Source organism: Emys orbicularis, chromosome 2 (assembly GCF_028017835.1).
Source record: "Emys orbicularis isolate rEmyOrb1 chromosome 2, rEmyOrb1.hap1, whole genome shotgun sequence".
In the NCBI taxonomy this organism is placed as follows: domain Eukaryota; kingdom Metazoa; phylum Chordata; order Testudines; family Emydidae; genus Emys; species Emys orbicularis.
Window position 1 is genome coordinate 80,924,689 of NC_088684.1, and position 16,105 is coordinate 80,940,793.

The following is a 16,105-nucleotide window of genomic DNA, read 5'->3' on the forward strand; positions in this document are numbered from 1 at the left end:
AAGCCCATCTACCTTCTCCCACCAAACACATGCCCTTCCTATATTCAGAAAATTGGCTTACCTTTATTCAGAAAACAGGTTGACTCTATTGCTTGAAAAGTGGAATCTCATGTTACCTCTATATCACGACTTTTGATATTTTTAGCTTACCACATTCACTGTAAACCTAAAGGCCTGAGTAAATGCCCTGGCTCATGTTGATGAGCAGGAGTGACCAATAAACAGCAGCATATTTGTGAGCTCTAAGGCACTTTTTTGCTAGAATGTAAATCTCTAGAAATTAATGTCTTACACCTCTAGTCAAAATTTTAGTGGCAGTGTGTGGCAAACACAGCTGGCAAACTAGCTTACCTCTACAACTTCTTCCTCTTGACATGCTGATATTCAATGGTACTCTTGGCAACTCAAATTTAGGGTTATTTTCAGCTAGCTGACATTAAACATCCTTTCTGCCCCAACAATACAGCAAAGAAGCAGTGAGTAAATTCAGAATAGCTCTTCTAAAAGAAAATTCTTTCCCGTGGGCTCTAAGATGGTAAGCATTTCGGGGCAGTGGCTGTCTCTATTTTTGTATCTTGTATAGTGTTGAGAATATTATTGGCACTTAATAAAGTCATAATATTGTAACAGTTGTCTAGCTTTCTTCATGGGTCATCTCTCATCCCTTAATAGGTTACCAAAATGATGTCCTTTAACTTTTGGCATGCGGTTAGTCCCGGTGGAATGGGTCAGATTGCCAGCTCTGAAGTCCAGATTCTTCTGCTTGTCCCCAGAACAGGCAATGGAAGTGCATGGGCATCTCCATATTGTCCTACTAATGTGCTTCAGTTATGACAGAGAGGTACGACCCTTGAAGGGGATCAGGTAGTTCAATCTTCATACCCACTTCGTCCTGTACATCTGTGCTAAGACTCTGAACAGTTATGGTGATGGTGATGGGATGTGGACATCTCCCCAATAAGAAACAATGTAAGACTCTAACTTATTTAACATGAGTCATTAAAGAGCTATTATTATTAATAATTTATACATATTTTAGTGGCATTATGTAAGGTGATGAGTCACTCCTGTGCTAGGCTCCAGCCAATCTAAAAGCCAGGAAACTGCCATGTGATTCGCAGACCAAGTAATATAAGCCCCACAGGAGGAACAGCAGCTCAGTCTGCTCAATTACATTTCAGAGCTTGGAACTCTGTCCTGCCTGATGGTAGCAACAGACTCCCCAAGTCTCAGCCTGCTTCAGCCTTGCTCCTACTTCTGCCACATTCCTAGTCCTGTTCCAACCCCGCTCTGGATGCCTGATTCGGGCTCTGACTGCTAGGCCTGACTGCACTGGCTCTGACCACTAGGCAATACCATCTCCATCCCAGTTTCTGACACACCGTCACAGGGTAGCACTGGCCCTTTAACAGGGAGCAGGGCCAGTGCACCTGTGACTCACCAGCTCACTCCAATTGAGTTTAAAAGAGGGCACCTGGGCTCTAGAGGGAGAGAGACCTGGTAAGTGAGGGTTGATCTTAGAGCACAGAGTGAGTCTGTCAGGAAAAGGGCAGGTAAGAGCTGCCAAAGACCAGGGAAACTGTAGAAGATCCTGGATGGAAGCTCTAGGTGGTCTATGAGAGAAGGGTAAAGGCAGGAGATCATCAAGAGGGGTTTGCTGGCTAGCATCCTGAAGCCAGAGAGACAGATCTGGAGAGGGCTGAAGGTCAGAGAGCAGCAAAGGGAGTTGCCTGATGATGTCTAAGCTAGTGGGTGAAATCTGAGGGCTGGAGGCAGGGAACAGTGGAGGTGCTTGCCTGCTGACCCCTCCATGCTGGAGAGCTGGACACAGGGGAACGGTGACAGGGCTAGAGGGAATGAGGGATGCTCCCAGCAGAGAGGAGGTGATGGTTCTCACTGGGAAGAGCAGGGTTCCACTCTAGCTGAAAGGACTGGGTGGCTGTCCTGGCAGAGGGACAGGAGAGGACTGACAAGCAGCCTAGGCATGATGGAAGATACCGGAATATAGTATGCAGGGTGTTGAGGGATTAGCTGTCATGGAATTTTAAGGACTATGTGCACTGGAAGTGATGAATGGGTTGTGCTTCGGAATTGATGTTTTGGACTATTTGGACAATACTTTTGTAATGAGCTGTCCCCAAGGAGGGGTGATATTGAGGCTGGTGTGGAATTTGAGGACTCTGAAGGAGGGAAACTGAGACAGGGCTTGTCATGCTGTGGCCAGCTGCAGGAGGTGCCCCAGGTGGTGCTGCCCTATGACAGGCATCCAAAGTCCCCAATCAGGATTGGGGCCCCATCATGCCATAACTGAGAGGAATGGACTTAAACTGGCAATCTCACAGAGTAAGGCCTATATCCCTTTACCTGTCCCCTGAGCCAGACAGGTTTTGAAAATGAAAAATAAATAAACAAATAAAGGAAGGGGAAAGAGAAGAAAAATAAGGTTCTGTTGTGTTTATTTGAATATATAATCACAGATAGCAGAACAAGGTAACTGCTGCACTCTCAAAGGACTACACCGGAAGTCCAAACTGGGGCTGGCCAGAAAAATAAGAAATCCACTGGGCAAAAAATTTTGAGGTTTTAAAATGTGTTTTCAGTCTGATTGGAATGAAAACAAGACCTTTCAAAATATTTGGGGGGGGGGGCAATACAAATAAACAAAAAACCACCAAGCTATAACGCCAGCCTTTGGCTCAGGAATTATTTATACAAATGGGAAAAGCTCTAACTGGAAAGATTGACACTCTAGCGCACTCACTGGGATGCGGGAAACCCAGGTTCAAGTTCCTGACCCAAATCAGGCAAAGCAGTGACATGAATGCAGGTCTCCTACATCCCAGCTGAGTACCCTAACTGCCAAGCTATTGATTGTTCTGGAGAGTCTTTCTCTTTCTGGCTTTGACCTAAAATTCCATCCTGAGAAACCTTCCTATTTCAGTTTTGACAGAAAAAAAGTTTTGTTGAAAATTTTTCAACCAGTTCTTATCCAAACATCTTTGGGGGATTCAATCCCTGAGGCACAGTTCAATCCTTGTAATCAAAGGAGAGGGTTTTTTTTTAAAGATCCATTGTAAAATGGATCAAACCATCATACACTAATTCATGTATTAGTATCAGTAGTTAAGCATGTGGCCTTACTGACCCTTATCCAGTACTATGGGCCCTTAGTTTAGTGTCCCCTTGACTTCAGCCATTTAACCTTCCTACCCAGGCACATTTTTCCATGCCAGCTTCCACAGTTTCCCCCCAGTTTGTATGGGTTTAGTAAACAATTAAAACAATATCCTCCTTTAGCTTCATCTGGCCAGCCAGAAGCCAGAGGATACTAACTCCACCCAATCACGCAGAGGCAAGAAGAGATAGTAGAGAACAGAAAATGATCGTCAAAACTTAACAAACAAGAGCTGAAATGTGCATTTCTCCATCTGTCTCAATTGAAGATTGTAGTAGTGCATTTCTCCTACTATGTACCATATGGTGCTGTTTGAGGCTGTAAATATGCTGCACTGCCAGCCCCATTTCTAATGGCATTTCCCAGCAGTAAGCTGCACTGCTGGCTTTCTCCTGTGCCTCTGAATTGTGGCAAGTCTCTCATTATGCCTATTCCAAGTAACTACAATACCCTGTCTGTGAGTGTATTTCCCTAGGATAAGTGAGTGGACAGGATTTAACTGACGTTAGTAGGAGAATAGAGGAAACCAGTTCTGCACTGTGCACCTGCAGCAGCTTCCTCCTCCTTTATTTCCCTTGAGTCTCCATATTACACTTCAGGGAAGGAATTTGATACAATTAAGATTCCCTTCTGCGTTAAATGCTTCAATAACCTTCCCCAATCCTCTTGGGCCTAGATTGTGGCTTTTATGTGTCGGGGGCAGTGTGGCACCACATCCACCCAGGAGTAGCACTGGACAGCCTCCTCCTCATCCCATTTTTGTTGTCTTAATCCCCAGGAATGAGCGGGAGGGAGCACTCTATGCACGACCCACAGCTTTGGGGCTGTCACTGTGAGAGGCCTTTGTGCAGCCATTTGAGAAGGGGCAGAGGCCACTTCTAAGAATCTCCGCTCCTCAGCAGTCACACAAGGGCCTCCCACAACCTGGCCTTTGGCCTTTATCTTCCTCACTGGCTAATTTCTGTGTCATACTTCAATAATGCTATCGTGCCTCACTCCAGCTGCGGACAGCTGCACAACCCTCAGGTCTGTCGTAGCTTGGAAACCTCCCACACCCCTATTTATTTTATTAACCTGCTGGAGTTTTCTTACTGCTCCCTGCACACCTTGAAGGGAGACGTGGGGAAGCAGTGGCAGTGACAGTGGAGTGTGCATTACAAGGCTGGATGGAATATGTAAGAGACCATTAACCTATTGCTTGAGAGTGGGAACCACAGCACAGGCTATTGGTGGCAGGTGACCACGTTTTCAAATCCAGCACAGTGGTTCAAAAAAAAATAAATCCAAAAGGTCAATATATTGTTTATATCACATCAGTGATGAGAGCGGGAATAACAACCTTCAGTAAATCCTATTATTTCCTCAACTATACTAATAACATGAGAAACTATGGTTATAATAAAAGTTTATATCTCTAGTTGCTCTGCAGACACCTCCTCTGGTATGGTATAAATATAATATATGAGACTTGGCGGTGTAATACAGTTTTTATTTCAATTTTTTAGGGATGGCCATGCACATCCATAACTCATGAAAATAAAAAGTGTATTACACTGCCAACTGTTACATATTCCCTAGTAAAGCAAAAATGGCAAGATAAATTTTATTTTTCTCTTCTCCCCACCAACAACGTGTCTGGCCGATATGATCATGATGAAGTGTTGGAATAAACATTATTTATCTGAACACTTTCTATGTCATAACCATGGCTGTCCCATCTATTTGTCAGTCCTGTCTATCTGTCAAACACTACATCCTTTTTTTCTCCCCTGCACGTTAGCTTTGTTTTTAATTTTATGCTGCTAAATTTGCATCTGTAAGAAAGCGAGATTGCTTCCTCACTTGCCCTGCTCTTTTATTTTCTCAGATATGTACTTTTTGTGTCTTAGGAGTTCTAACATCTGTGCAGGACACGTGCGTTGATTCTATAGCATAGGCAATGCTTCTTAAAGACATGCATAATTGGGCAAATGAAGAAGCATCCAGGCTGCATAATGTGCGTAAGTGGTACAAGAGGTGAGAATTCTTGTGATTCATAGAGGTAGGGATGGGGAAAGGATTAAAATACTCAATTGCAGCAGGTTACGACTGCTTCATCTATAAGAAATGGAATGAGAGGGTCAGTTCCATGTTAGAGGAGGCAAAAAGAGAAAAAATCTCGTTTGGTAAAGAGACCATTATTTTAGTTTAGTTTTAGATTGTGCTGTATGCTTCCCCGGGCATAGTCATTTTAAAATCATATATGGCAAGCTTGTAATTATTATTTATAATCATTCATCATCATCCGTATTCTGAAATACTCCACCACCTTTTTTCATTTAAACCTCTTCTGAAAGCCCACCTCTTCCACAATGCCCAAAGGAAATAACTTGACAATAATACTGTTATGCTTCTTTATAAATTGAGCCAACAAGATATTCATGCTCCTGAACTGAATAACAACACTGGCCTATTTCTCTCCTACCATCCGACTGTCTGTCATTCCCACTCACTGTGTCATCCTGCAATCTAATCTGATCTGTGTGGGTTACTCTTATGCTTACCCAGAGTCCCACTGAACTCTATGATGCTCTGCATGGGTACAGAGCCTGCCCACCCAAATCACATTGTGGGACTGGGGCCTTAGATTCTAAACACTTGTGGGCAGAAACCATGGGCCAGATCTTCTGCTGGCATAAATCAGCATAGCTCCATTGTCTCTGATTTTCTGTGGTGCATCTAGCACATTTTGGAGTGCTATAAAATTGTAAATAATAACACTGGAAAGGTTGCATAGATTCCTGTTGCAGCACCATTCCCTTTTCCAATGGGTCCTGTAGGCGCCTGCTGCAGTGCTCTCCATTTTTACTTATTATGACAATGGGCAGTGTGCCTTATCACTCTTATGAAGCAGCCTACTACCTTTATTTAAGCTCCTCCCCATTGGAATCCTTTACAATAAGAACATACTAATACTGGCAGCTACCATCCCCCTACACAGGCTATTTCTGAAGAGGGGACAGGCTTATCCTACTCATTTTTCTATCTCAGGGGTAGCCACCCTGCAGAAGAAGCAGGAGTTTCAGCTTCCCTTCCCACTGCAAATGAGTCAGGCCGTTGATGTCCAGAGATATCTGCGCTCTGTACCTCCATCTCTCCCCACTGACATCTAACTCCCATAGCAGCTCTTACTCTAGAGCCCCCACAAATCACAGAGGAGAAAAACGAGTGAGTCAATGCTGACCCTGTCTGGTATCCTAAAGTCTCCCCTTTTTGGGTGAGAAGAGGGAAACAATGGGTAAAGAGAATTTTCTAAAGCTCTGTAGGCTGAAAGGCACCTGTATACATGTAAGATTGTCATCATCTATGACAATTTTACTGCTTTTAAAACGTGTAGGTTGCAAAGGCATAAATAGACACATCAAAGAAGGGACAGCACAAACTTTAACCCAGCCTGTATGAGGATGTGTTTTGAATTACAACCCCAGCATACTAATATTAGACCACTGCACAGGTGGGAGTAGGCGTTTGAGGGCCACCGAACACAGAATTTTATCAATGTGTCACAATTACAGAAACACCTGTGCTAAATAACACTGAGCACTGATCCACTGTGAAGAGTCAGTGCTCAATAGCCCTCAAAATTTCTCATTTCTTCCCTGTGGTGGGGTGGTCTTCTGGCTGAGCCCTGCTTCAGAACTTCCTAAATGTTTTCCTTATGCTGCCTGTAGTGTAGCACATGCGCGGCTTTATGTGCCACATTCTTTGTCTCTGTGCTGCAGTTTTCATTTCTGCTCTCAGTTAACGGTTTGAAGATGTTAGCCATATCTCTCATTCTATAAGCACCCGCTAAAACCACATCACTGGAGCAAACTCATGTGAGAATACAAAGATGTGAGTCGTACCTTGGAAATATAGGGGTAAATCCTACAGTTCCTACTCAGGCTAACCTCCCGTTGAAGTGAATAGGAATTTTGCCTGAGGAAAGCCTAAGGACTCTGCAGTTTGCTCTGTAGTGCTAATTAAGGGCCTGATTCAGCAAGCTGTGTAAGCAGGTGCCTTATTTTAAGCACATGAATCAATGGGGCTACTCATGCTTAAAGTTAGGCACGTCCTTAAGTACTTTGCTGAATTGGGGCCCAAAACATGACAGTCTGTAACAGAGTAGAACTCCGAGCATTCCACTCCCGTTTGAATTTATGGGAAAGCAGGGACTTTCAAAGCTATTTTGTTAATCAAAAATATATATGGTTAAAGTAACAGAATTTATTTTTCTAGCTGAAAGTCCCTGCTTTGCCATACAGTGGGATGGGAACAAAATTCTCTCATTCCTCTGCATCATAAAATCTGGAGTACTTGCTTGGAGAGGTGTGAGGAAAATAACGGTTTCCACTAAGGCACCACGTATACAATCATTCTTATAGAGATACTGAAGCTGTAACAAGTATTATAATTAAGCACTTCAGTTTTCACGTAGGAAGTATCTAGTTCAATGAATTATCAATCAACTTCAGAACTTCCTGTTAGAATGGGAGCTATACATTAGAGTGGCAGTTGTGAACCAGTCAATGAAGAGAGCAGATGCAGGGCTCCACATACCGTATGACTGCAAGTATTAAATATGTTTAGTGTATATAAGAGGTTTTATACAAATTGCACCTGATTTGCAGCCCAGCCTTATCCTGTTTTTGTGCCCACAGTTTTAAGGTCACAAATGATTGTGAATGCAATTTTATGTCCAGAATTATTTTACGGGCACAATTTTAGTTATTCCAATTAATTTGCAGGCATTTGCAAGCTAAAATGGTTTAAAATGGCCTACACAGCTACAATATTTGTGCTTGCAATTTGAAGTTGCAAAACCAAAGCCCAATGTCTGTTAATCTATCCTTTTAACTTATAATATCAAATTTTATAAATCTAGGTCTATTATGAGATTCCGACACTGCAGCTAATTGCATTATTTATTATTATTATTATCATGATGTATTATTAATATTGTGCAATAGATATGCATGTTGCTTTGCCAAGATGTAGCCCTCACTCTAACATTTATTAAATACTGGGAGCGTGAACATAAGAATGGCTATACTGGGTCAGACTAATGGTCCATTTAGCCCAGTATTCTGTCTTCTGACAGTGGCCAGTGCCAGATGTTTCAGAGGGAATGAACAGAACAGGGCAATTTACCAAGTGCTTCATCCCCTGTTGTCCAGTCCTAGCTTCTGGCAGTCAGAAGTTTAGGGACATCCAGAGCATGAGGTTGCATCACTCACCACCTTGGCTAATAGCCATTGATGGACCTATCCTCCAGGAACTTATTTACCGTAATTCTTTTTTTAACCCACTTACACTTTTGGCCTTCATAACATCCCCTGGCAATGAGTTCCACAGGTTGACTGTGCATCGTGTGAAGAGGTAACTTCCTTCTGCTTGTTTAAAATCCGCTGTCTATTAATTTCATTGGGTGAGCGAGCCTTGGTTCTGTGTTATGTGAAGGGGCAAATAGCACTTCCTTATTCACTTTCTCCACACCGTTCATGAGTTTATAGACCTCTATCATATCCCCCCTTAATCATCTCTTTTCCGAACTGAACAGTCCCATGTTTTTTAATCTTTCCTCATATGGAAGCTGTTCCATACCTCTCATTATTTTTGTTGTCCTTCTCTGTGCTTTTTCCAATTCTAATCTATCTTTTTTGAGATGGGGTGACCAGAAATGCAAACAGTATTCAAGGTGTGAGCATACCATTGATTTATATAGTGGTATTATGATATTTTCTGTCTTCTTATCTATCCCTTTCCTAATGCTTCCTAACATTCTGTAGCTTTTTTGAGTGCCATTGCACATTGAGCAGATGTTTTCAGAGAACTATCCACGGTGACTCCAAGTTCTCTTTCTTGACTGGTAACAGCTAATTTAGACCCCACCATTTTGTATGTATAGCTGGGATTATATTTTCCAATGCACATTACTTTGCATTTATCAGCATTGAATTTCATCTACCATTTTATTTCCCTGTTTTGTGAGATTTCTTTGCAAATCTTTGCAGTCAGCATTGGACTTAACTATCTTGAGTAATTTTGTATCATCTACACACTTCCCTTCACTCTTATCCCATGTCTGCCTATTTTGTTTAAGAGCCTTTGTGAGGGACCCTGTCAAAGGCTTTCTGAAAGTGAAGGAACACTGTATCCACTGGATCACCCCGTCCATGTTTGTTGACCCCTCAAAGAATTCTAATAGATTGGTGGGGCATGATTTCCCTTTACAAAAGCTATGTTTACTCTTCCCCAACATATCATGTTCACCTATGTGTTGGATAATTCTGTTCTTTACTATATTTCAATTAATTTGCCTAGTACTGAGGTTAGGCTTACTGGCCTGTAATTGCCAGGATTGCCTCTGGAGCCTTTAAAAAAAATCAGCATTACATTAGCTATCCTCCAGTCATCTGGTACAAAGGCTGATTTAAGTAATAGATTACATACCACAGTCTGTTCTGCAATTTCATATTTGAGTTCCTTCGGAACTCTTGGGTAAATACCATCTAGTCTTGGTGACTTATTACTGTTTAATTTATCAATTTGTTCCAAAATGTCTTCTACTAACACCTTAATCTGGAACATTTCCATAGATTTGTCACCTAGAAAGAATGGCTCAGATGTGGGAATCTCTCTAACATCCTCTGCAGTGAAGACTGATGCAAATAATTCATTTAGCTTTTCTGCAATGGCCTTAGTTTTTTGTTGGTGGTGGTGGTTTTTGATTTTTGGTTTTTTTGGGGGGGCGGAGGGGGCTGAGTGCTCTTTTAGCATCCCAATCATCCAGTGGCCACACTGATTGTTTCACAGGATTCTTGCTTCTGTTGTAGTTAAGAAAAAATTGCTGTTAGTTTTTTTGTCTTTTGCAAGTTGCTCATAAAATTCTTTTTTTGGCCTGCCTAATTATACTTTTACACTTGACTTGCTAGAGTTCATGCTCCTTTCTATTTTCCTCAGTAGCATTTGACTTCTAATTTTTAAAATACGACTTTTTGTTTCTAATCACCTCTTTTACTCTGTTGTTTAGCCATGGTGGCATTTTTTGTGGTCCTTTTAGTGTTTTTTTCTTAAATTTGGGGTATGCATATAGTTTGAGCTTCATTATGGTATTTTTAAAGTTTCCATGCAGCTTGCAGTCATTTCACTCTTGTGACTGTTCCTTTTCATTTCCTTTTTATTCCCCCCACCCCAAGGATAAATTTAATTACATTATGGTCACCATTACCCAGGGCCAGCCCACAACATTTTGGTACCTGAGGCGGGGAGCTCAAATGATGCCCCCATGCCCTCTTGCTTGGGCCAAAACTTTGAAAGGTCTCAATTCTGCCTTCTTTCTGTTCTACTCCTCTCATGGTACTGCTCTGCTACCTACCCCAATAAAGGAGAACTAACAACTTAAAATGCCTTGTTCAAAAATTTTAAGTAACAGTTAACTTTCAAACGCCTGAACAGCAAATGTAACTTGTCTTGTCTGCATAGTAAACACTGGCATTTTTATCTGTTTGAATAATCAAAGTGGTGCTTTCCGTGCCTTCTTGGTTGCAAAGATTTGAACTGCTTCCTGAAGGTCCACAGTCTGGGCCAGCTCATGCTCTATTGAGATGGTTGCAAGACCGACCAGCCTCTCCTGTGTCATTGTGGAGCGTAGATGTGTTTTTATTAACTTCAGCTTGGAGAAGCTGCGTTCTCTACTGGCAACTGTTACAGGAAGTGTTAGAAGTATGCGCAAAGCAACAAAAGCATTTGGAAAGAGGGTGGTCATCTCATTTGTGCACATATATTCCAGAACAGCCTTTGGAGTTGAACCTGCTGAAATTAGGGTGACCAGATGTCCCGATTTTATAGGGACAGTCCCGATATTTGGGGCTTTTTTTTATATGGGCTCCTATTACCCCCCCCCCCCCCCACCTCCTGTCCTGATTTTTCACACTTGCTATCTGGTCACCCTAGCTGAAATGTATCTTGAAAGGGCTTTCAGTTCATCACCTAAATCACTCACATCAATATCGCGCATGTCATCAGGTGTCAACACTGTCTCTAGTGCCCTGCATTGCTGGTGTAGACCTGCTTCTTCAGGTATAGTGAGGAGTTTTGGAATATCATACAACATCCCAAATATACTGCTGTGTTCCTTGAGCTGCATGAAACGTTCTTCAACTGACTGTATTGCACAATCTAGCACCCGGCTAAAGAATTCAACTTTGAATTGTTGTTTGGGATCTCTTATGGGATTATTCCGTGCCTCGTAATGAAAATGTCTTCTTCTTCGGTGACTCTTGTGTAGCGCCCCTCTCCACCTGGTTACCTCCTTTAATGCCAATCCACATACAGGTTTTGATGGACAGGTCTGGGTTCTTTTGGAGCCCACCACCCACTCAGCAGGGTGTATCTTCTTTCTTTTTTTCCTATGAAATTATTTGGCGGTGCCCCCACCCGCCTTGCTCCTTCCTGGCAGGGTCACCAGGGCAGCTTGGGCAGAAAATTCCTACTACAGAGTAATCCCCACTTACTTGCCAGATAGTTGGAGACTTCCAAGAAATAACACAAACACATAAAAATATATTCAACACAATAATTATATTAAACAGGAGACAAATACAACATAACAGGGTGAAACACTATTTTTAGGGTCACCGGTGCCCACACTGAAAATACCCATGACTTGATGTAGCAAATGTAAAATTGGTATGCGTACTTTGCTGGGGCCCTTGATGACCTATAACCACAAAATTCTTCTCTGCAGTGGTTTAGCAGTGTGGCTGACTGGGTTCAGTACAGCCCAAAGGACTCACAAGTGGGAGGAGGTGGTAAATCCCTCCACAGGTGTAATATGCAACGGGTTGTAAAATCCTCAAACCCTTACTCCCTGGCTTGAGGACACAGTTCAGGGAGTAGGGGGTCCCCAAAACAAATTCCTTGACTAACTAACTAAAAGATGGTGCACTCACAAACTCCATGAACAACAAGGAGTCTGGTGGCACCTTAAAGACTAACAGATTTATTTGGGCATAAGCTTTCGTGGGTAAAAACCTCACTTCTTCAGATGAATGATCCTCAGGTTCGAAGATGACGCTGGACTCCTCAGTCACTGCAGAGGGGCTGCTGTCTGCTGGCAGGGATCCTCCTCAGGCAGGAATCAGGCTGCGTCGGTCCCAGGATTTCCCCTCACCACAAAGGGTTGCAGGCTCAAGTTGTAGGTTATACAACTACACTAACATCCAAACTGTGGCCTCCTAACCCAGCCTCCAGTCACACACTCAGCAGGCAGCTTCCCTGGACTAGCAGACAGAGCACAGCTGACCATGTGGTAACTGGTCTCACCTAGGGAACTGGAGGGCGAACTCAGCCTGGCTGGGAAGATTTCCCAGCAAACGCTACAAATTGGGAATCATCAGTGGGCAGGGCCGGCTCTGGCTTTTTTGCCGCCTCAAGCAAAAAAAAAAAAAAACCTGCGGGCGGCCGGAGCCAGGGTGCAGGGGGACTCCCTGTGCTGCAGACATGCAGCGGAGTGCGCGCCCGGTCTAGTGAGGGGGGGGGGGAGGGGAGAGAGAAGGGGGGCGGCCAGGGCTTCAGCAGGGCACTCGCCATGCGGCCCCTCCCACCACACTGCCTGCCGGGAGGGCTCTGCGCCGCTCCGGTCGGCTGGGAGGGAAGGACGTGGGTTGCCCTGCCGAGGCGCTCCCCTCCTCCGCACCGCCGCACCCTACAGGGCGGCCGGAGAGGCAAACCAAAAAGAAAAAGGGAAAAAAAGGGCTGCCGGAATGCTGCCCCTTGGAATCTGCCGCCCCAAGCACGAGCTTGCTCGGCTGGTGCCTGGAGCCGGCCCTGTCAGTGGGGAAGGAAAAACCCAGCTGTGGGATCTGCTGTCAGGTTCCTAGAGGCCTGTTCTCAGGGGAAACTCTGCATGCAGGCCTGGGACTCACCAGCTCCCCACACAGCCAGTCCTGCCCTTTTCCTGGCTGGCTCCAGACTGACTACAAAATGGCTTCTCCCTATTGGTTGCTGGGCGGACCCTGAGTCTGCCTTGGCTCCCCCTCCCTGAGCTGCCAGCAGACAGAGTCCCAGGAATCTATGTAATCCCCTTGGGGGTTACACTTGTATTCTTGAATGGGTGGGAAAATAGCTTCAGTGTGAAGTTCCTCTGCCAACTTCTGTGCACTCTTCAGAACGTTTTGAAATCCCTCATCTGACCGGTAAGACTGTAGGTATGACTTTGCTTTGTCCAGTTGTTCCATTGCTCCAGATATATCAAGGTCAACACCTTGGAGTCTCTTGCTTACAACATTTATTTCAACATTATGTCATGCCACAACACTAAGCCACACAGAAATTTGAAGTTATGTATGTTTCTGGTGATTCCATTTCCCTCTGCCACTGTTCTCCCACGAACAGTTCCTATCATAGCATTATCCTCCATAATAGCAACTATGACATCATCTATCTTCCCAATTTGGTGTTTGATAGGCTTTATCGCCTCCACTCAACTTTCCCATCATGTGGCACTCAGTGGTTTCAGTGTCAGAGAGGATGTTCCCAGATGTTGCTTCAAAATTTGCCATCAATGAGTTGATGCAGAGAAAAATACATAGATGCTTTGAATTAGATTAAAAAATTCAGCAGCCTCACTAGACCCTGATGCTGCATCACTTACCACCAAGTTCAATGAATGAGAACTGCATGGGACAAAAGAAGCTCGATGGTTTAACTCTTGGATCCGTGTCTGCACTCCTCTGTTCTTTCCTCTCATATTGGCACCATTATTGTAGCCCTGACCTCTCATGTCAGCTATCGCAATTCCTGTATCTTCCAGCTTTTTAAGAAGCACATTTGTCATACCAGCTCCTGTAGTATCATCAATGTCAATAAATTCTAGAAAATGCTGACAGTCACCATTGCAGGGACATTTTCACTAGGTTCTGTTGTTGTTACAAAATGCACCATTAAAGTCATTTGTTCCATATGGCTGATGTCAGGTGTGCAGTCCAGAATAACAGAATAATATCTTGCTGACTTCAGATCTGCCACAATCTTCTGTTTGACTTTTGTTGCCAGTAACTGTATGATCTCATTTTGAATTGTTTTTCCAAGGTAGTGGTGTGTGTACATTTCTTGGGTGGTGACTCTTCTTAGATCAGTGTTTCTCAAACTGGGGTCGCTGCTTGTGTAGGGAAAGCCCCTGGCGGGCCGGGCTGGTTTGTTTACCTGCCCTGTCCGCAGGTCCGGCTGATCGCGGCTCCCACTGGCCACGGTTCACCGCTGCAGGTCAATGGGGGCTGCTGGAAGCGGCGGCCAGTAAGTCCCTTGGCCCGCGCCACTTCCAGCAGCTCCCATTGGCCTGGAGCAGCGAACCGCGGTCAGTGGGAGCCGCGATCGGCCGGACCTGCAGACGGGGCAGGTAAACAAACCGGCCCGGCCCGCCAGGGGCTTTCCCTACACAAGCGGCGACCCCAGTTTGAGAAACACTGTCTTAGATGCTCCTGGAGTACAGCATCAAACTCAGCCATCAGCTCCACAATTTTAAGGAAGTTTCCATTGTTTGGCACATACAGCTGATCTGAAGTGCCACCCAGTGCTAGGTTTTGGGGAGCAAGCATTCTCACAATGGCAATGAGCCTTTTTAGAACATTTTGCCAGTAAAGAGACTCTGATGCAATCTTCTCTTGATGCTGATCATCTATGGTGGCCTTTAACCTTAGTCTCATCTCAAGCTCTTTCCACCTATGGAATGCTCTCTGGTGATTTGCTGCCTTCTCATGGCATGCCAGATTTCTAGCCAGATTTTTACAAGTCCATTGTTCCTGTAGAATCCAATGTGGCTGGAACATTAGACTGGAAGAGTTTGCAACAAAAACAGTATGCAGTATTCTGGGTTTTTGAGTACATAAGCCCTGGCCTCTCCACTTGTCACCATTGGGGATTTCACGCCAGTAATGAATTGGAGGAAACTTCTATTTTCATTGTGTTTGGGGAACATGAAGTTTTTCACTTGCTGTGGCCCATGCAGTACAAGGAAGTCCCTCAGACTATTGCTCAAGTGGGTTCACAGTCCTGGATCATCTAGACTTAAGGAACTAAACTCAGCAGCAGCTGTTTCTTGCGCCTCCACCACACTCTTCTCTGACTTTTCTTCAAAAATGTGCATGGTTACATCCATTTGAGATGGAGATATGGATGCTGCAGTAGCTGCCAGGTCACCTGCACTCTGCCCAACTGGAAGATCAGGCATCTCCTCACCACTCACATCCTCACTGGGGCCGGAAGGCTCACCGTGAACATTTGTGTCTATGTAGCTCAGGAGAGCTCCTTCCTGCTTAGATAGAAAAGCTTCCTTTGCTTTCTTTCTTTTTCTGAATGCTGCCCCAGAGGGGCGTTTTCTTCTTTCACTCATGACTGCTGTTCTGTGCCAGCGATAGTGGCTCTCAACACTCAATAACTGAAGGGGACAAATAAGCAGGCGGGTAGTAGGGCCTGAGTGAGGGAAGATATCAGTGTTTTAAGGGCCTAACTGGCTCCTACTACTTCAGTTGACTGCCTGTTCTCCTCAAGTGGGTTCAGGGAAGCAGCAGGAAACAGGAAGCTCCTTGAGAAGCTGGTGTTAATCAGTCCAGGCTCCTGGGGGTGCTAGAGAGGTACATAAGAGGCTCCTCCTCCTCTCTCTCCCTGCAGCTCCTGCTGCTTTCAGTTATTCCCTCTCACCTTTTCTCCTGCCTGCCTGTTATGTCTCTTGTGCCCTCCTTCCTCCAGCATAGCACAGCACTCCATCTCTGTGCATCTAGAGCAGAGAGAACACATATACACCAGCAGCAGATACAATTTTCTACACTCTGGGTCCTAGTGGCGCCCCCCCACAGTCTGGCACCTGAGGCGGCCGCCTCAGTTCACCTCATGGTAAGGCCAGCCCTGCCA